Here is a 6000-nt window from a genome sequence, read left to right as displayed (position 1 = left end):
TTCCCCGGGACGAAAGTACAGCCATGCGTTAGCAGGATCATTGGATACCGCTATCCTCACATAAGTCTGCGCAAGGGTCGTGACTTCTCCGCAAAAATTCCGTCCATTATCAAAGCGCCCCTGAAGGCATAAGAAAAGGGCACACTGCTATTTTTAACGTCCTGCCCCAGAAGAACGATACAGTTATACAAGCGAAGTTAGATTCAAGTCTACTCGTTATTTTATAGCACACAAGTATATAAAATAAAACCATACAAATTTATTGAAATTTCGACCTAACTGGCTAGTACAATTTAATTAGAAACACTACGTTTCGACCCTTAGGTATACGAGTCCTTTTCAAGTGTAACTTTCAAGATGTTGATTCGACAGCAGTAAAATTACTAATCCAGTTAGGTCGAAATTTCAATAAATTTGTATGGTTTTACTCATCTATGGCGACTTCATTAATCTATTTAAGGGAATGCTGACCATGACTGTTTTACCAACTTTGAGTTCAAGGGCTTTTCTTTTTATTGGCTATACAGATTGAAAAATCCTTCTCCACAATTAAAGTACTGATAATAATGAACGAGGAGCGCTGTAATTTCGTATAAAAAAACAATAAAAGTTAAAAAATTATAGTTTTTTTATTGGCCTCTTGCATCAGCTCATAACAATACTTACAAAAATTAATAAGAATATTTGTCAGTCAGCTCTCCTATTTTTTTAAAAACCTCCATCTTCATCTCGACTAAGAGCCAAACGCGATGTTATTGCGACAAATTAATATTTTAGAAAATTTTTGGAAACTGAGGAATTTGAATCCTATGGTTGGGATCTCAGAAATTCCCCTTGTTCCTTCTCTAACATCCCCTGTAAGAAAAAGACGAGAAAAATATTGGTCCGAAAGTCGGCTGAATCGGGAATCGAACCCGAGACCTTCCGCTTGCCGGGCGACTGCTCTTCCAGCTGAGCTATTCAGACACTTACAAATCAATATTTCTCTCAATGTTTATAACCCCCCACCCCCCACCAAAGCGTCGTACCTGGTCTAAACGCAACAAACATTAATAAGAATATTTGTCAGTCAGCTCTCCTATTTTTTTAAAAACCTCCATCTTCATCTCGACTAAGAGCCAAACGCGATGTTATTGCGACAAATTAATATTTTAGAAAATTTTTGGAAACTGAAATACTTACAAAAGTTCTGCAGTTTATTCGTGCACAAAATATGGCGCTCTCAATAGAGATGACACGAAAGAATAATACAAAAGTAATAAAAGTGAGATTAAAAGCCTGTATCGAAAAATTCGTACTTGAATTAATTGTGTATGTATATTTGCGCGCGGAATTGATGTCGAGTTATCATTATCAGTACTTTCAGTATGGAGGATTTTTCAATTTGTATATTCAATAAAAAGTGAACCCGAATCTAACTTAAAGTCGGTAAAGCAGAACAACAGCAGCATCCCCTTAAGAAAATGTAAAAATTAAATTTTACGTCCCTTGAAATGTTCCCAATCGAAAATTTACGTTACATTTCATTTAATCGATACATTAAATTAATTAATGAAACCCGTCTTTTCTTCGAAAATTGAACGCAAAATTGAATACGATTCGAAATACAATATACGAGCTTCTAAGAATATCGAAAGTTTTTATGTTTGCATGCAGAACTCGCTCGCCTTTCTCACCACAGCTCGAGGAAAAAAAAAGATGAGACCGACGCTTTTGGGGGGCTTCTTTGGGGCGAGTCAACGGTTCCCGACAGCCCATTATATCGACATTACAAGCTTATTATAATTGCGTCGGACACATACAATGTACAAAATACCGCGGACCAGTGACGAGACGACGCGACGGGTCTCCCTCGGTAGACGTCTCAAGACGTCTTACAAAAGCTTTTTCATGCCCGGGGCCGGCCGTTGCATGGCGAATAAATGGCCTGATTAAGCACGCCATTTTGCCTGTAATGCAATCCTTAAGCACATGCCGAGAAAAGAGGGAGAGACCTCCATTCGTCTCGCGCCACCATTGTGCCATCTCGTGCACATAACGCCTTCGGTCAATCATGCGGCTTGGATTAGTCCCGCTCCCCTTTTTATATGCTCGATTACATTCGATTCTTTCCGCGTAACAGACGAAACGCGCGCGCGCATCCTGGGAAATTAATCTTTTTTTCACGCGACTTTAACGAGCCTTTTTATCCACCGCGATCGACGACTCTTAAATCGCCGAGTTCCCCGACCGGTTTGCATAATTGTTGATAATGTCGTGATTTGCAGGCAATGTAAGACTTAATTTGAAAACAAAGCTGTCGACTTATCTTCATTTTCTTCGTATGACTTTATCTCTTCCATTTGCAATTAAATTGTGTAAAATCTTATCCAAATTCTTGAATAGCATCAGCGTATTATTGGATAAGCAGTAGTTTCGGTTTAAGTTTATACCACTAAAAATAGAGTGAAATTTCATTAAGAAAAATTAAATATTAAATAAATAAATGTTTCAAGGACTATAAAATTATCGATAAATGCTTTATTGTCCCAGAAGTGCCTTCCTGGGAATGTGTAAATCTCAATTGTATTTTTTCGCGAATCTAGAACCACGATCCTCTCGCATGTAACGTTCTTTACGTAACGTACAAATGAAAAATTGAATCTCTCCGTTTGTTTGCGACGCGAGGAAACGCGGCGTCAATAAAGGGGTCAATTTCAATCGGAACATTTCGATCGGATAGAAAACGCGCGGATAAAGGAAGTCCATTGTTGCTCTGGGGCTATCAAACAATGGCACGCACAATACCGACACAATCGACAATTGTACAGTGATTGTTATTTTTTCTTTTTTTCTAGATCACTCCTTTACCTTTCACCCCAACAATGGCGGTCTAACGATTCTTACTAGTTAACGGAAAATATCAACGGATTTGTCGAGCAGTTTCTGCGATTTTTTTTATGTAATCCTAGAAATTCACTTTTTTTTTAAATAGAGTCATGTTTTTTTATATTTGTAAACGAATATTTTCTCTCCTCAGTAACGGCTTTTTCGATGGTAGAAGAAAGAGAGCTGAATCAAACCGAAAGTTGCTTAAAAACTTTGATAAAAATGTCTTGGAATTTTGGAGCTATTGAGAAACATATATATATGGGCTTACACGTGCCATTCTATCTATAAGGGAGAATTCAAAGAGAGGGTTGAAAGAAAGTACAATGCATTGAAAGTTCAGTTATGGGGAGAGAGAGACTAAAAGTTTTTCCACATTTTATTCAGAAATAGGAGAGAAGAAAGAGATGTATGGATATATTATGTGGAGTTTACAATAGTTCATCAACAAATTAAATCTATTCTATCATCTATACTTATCTTATATTAACAAAATGATAATCAACATCCAAATATACGATGAGATATCAAAATATGATACTCTAATACATATGTGAATCAAAATTTCTCAAAAGTTCCTCTATCTCTCCAAATACTTTCTTTCTGCTTATCAATAATCTCTACGCCAACGAAACACTATCACCGATATTCCCAGTCACTTCGAGAGATGCGAACGGCTTGAATTCTGGGCTACAAAGGGGTTAAACGGGAGGACAGAAAATCTCGCGATTGCGGGAAAAACGATGATGGAAGAACGCCTAAGAGGAGATGAAGAAGAAGAAGTAGTAGAAGGAGAAGATAGAAGAGATCGAGGGGGCTCTAGAGAGGAAATAAGAAAACGACGAGTCGTTGAAACGGGCGTGCTCGGGCAGCTCGCGCATTGGTGCACCGTTGTGCACGATGTGTGCACAGTCGCCATGCTGAATACCCCCACTTTTGCTTCACGTGTCGAGCACCTACACACATGCTGCTGCCGCTGTCGCGGCCACACGCGCCGTCTTCGGTAGGGTGAGAAATCGAGCCTCGCCAGTTCCGCCATGGGGGTCGGTTGTTGTATGCGACGAGGGGGCGAGAGGAGGAGAGAGATAGAGAGGAAACGGAGAAAAAAAAGATATACAAGGACCTAAGGGGTTGGATGCAATTTCAGAAAGCCAACTCGCGCTACGCAGCTTCCTCTAATTGAAGCGAGTCGGTGGTTCGCACTTGGCTGGACAGGGTGTATTTATTAAGATATGTACGTATCTCTTCTCTCTTTGAAGATTTAAATTACTATTGTATTCTCAAAAGGAGAAAGAGAAGTATTCTTTGTGTGGAACATTTTTCGGCGAAAGTCCACTGTATTTTTCGGATGATTAAAAATGTGTCTGCACAATGTGTAAGGGATAATTTTGACGGGATTGAATCAATCAATTATATTATAGGAAAAAATTGGATGATATTAATTTCTTTGTACACAATTTTTTCTTCTTCTTGCTCTCTTTCTCTTTCTTTCTCTTTTATGTAGCGTTATATAATAATTAAAAATGCACGCGGATTATTTCATCTCAGGCATATAACGAGGCACGCTACTAAATTAATATGATTGAAAGTATAATGACGCAAATCGTGAAGCTGAGAGCGTCTACATTTGCACGCGTTGTAAATGCCGTTCGATATCATTCGAACATATGTAACATTAAAAGTTAATCGATTATTCCTGGCGAGATGAGGGCCCCGTGATTGAGTGCCTCCAATCTCACGCGATATGGCATTTACCGAGCGTCTCCGATCCATCGTCCTTTGATATGTCGATTGATTCGTTCTAACTCTGATTAGACGTAGCGATTTAGCACGGAATTTATTGTCGCTGATAGACCTCGCTCCATCGTCATAATGGAATATTTCTTCTTATAACATATTGAGCGAGTCGATATCGATTTGCGAGGGAATGCAATTTGCACGTGCTATATACCGTATATACCTTTAATAATAATATTCAGTGTTTTAAAACTGCGTAACGCCAACTGACAAGTAGTTATAATATGTTTAAATCGAAATATCTCTATAGAAATTTATGTTCTTTGGCTACAATAATTTTGCCGCATTCATCTAACGATAACTTATTAAATTTCAATGTCTATTTTTTTAGCGAAAATTTGATGATTACATGTCTACTTCAAGAGATTTCAAACCTATTTAAATAAAAAAGAAAGTTCTTGCAATTAAATCGAGTTTTTAACAATAAACGGAACATTACTACGATATTTTTATTAATTACTTATAAAGTATAAGAGAATGATCAATCAAAAAAATGAATATTTTGTATAAATGTCAATCAAAAGTATTTGTGCTATGCGTTCGTTGTCATATTCGTCCTCATTTTCAGCGTGATTTCGAGACTAACATTGATTACAAGCAAATAGTTAAACATGGTCCGAAAAAATAAACGTCAATTATGAAATATTCGCTCGGTTGACAGCAGTGCTATCCACGAGTGCTTTCAACATCCTGACAATAAGATCGTCAATTGACGCCGTCGGCTGACGTCTTAATTGCGCAATTACGTCTATCAAATTATACGGCGATATCGTTTTTACCGTTAGGTCCTTCGTTAATTGTAGTATCACACAGATATTTGATATTTACCGATCATAGCTGCCAATCGTCTCGGAATATCGAGATTTGAAAGGTTTTTGTACGAGATCACGTGTTCTTACTTTTAACGACGCGATCATCTTTTCATCCGATGAGTATCTGATTTAATTCAATGGCTAGTTTTTACTGACCGCAATCTCTAAGACTAATCTATATAAAAAGTAATAGAAAGTTAAGTTCCAGGTTCACAGTTGAAAGAGACTCTTAATTCGTTCGCAATTTATTAAAATAATATTTTTGAAATTTTTTTTAAACTAAAGAAAAGCATGAACCTAATTGAAAAATTTCAATATCTAAGATAGACTTGCTATGAGTTCTTTTCTCTTTATTATCTTTTTTTCTATGCCAAATGAGATGATCAAACGATTTCCTTTATGAAATTTGATATTGTTTCATTATAATTTTTTTGCATCAAGGTTCAACATTAAAACTAAATCCATCCCGTCCTATAGTGCTCATCGTGTAATCTAATGTTGAGGCAATAGTTTGTCTTACTTT

Source organism: Nylanderia fulva, unplaced genomic scaffold (assembly GCF_048542155.1).
Source record: "Nylanderia fulva isolate GAGA-0341 unplaced genomic scaffold, ASM4854215v1 Scaffold47, whole genome shotgun sequence".
NCBI lineage: Eukaryota > Metazoa > Arthropoda > Insecta > Hymenoptera > Formicidae > Nylanderia > Nylanderia fulva.
This window is presented reverse-complemented; position numbering follows the sequence as displayed.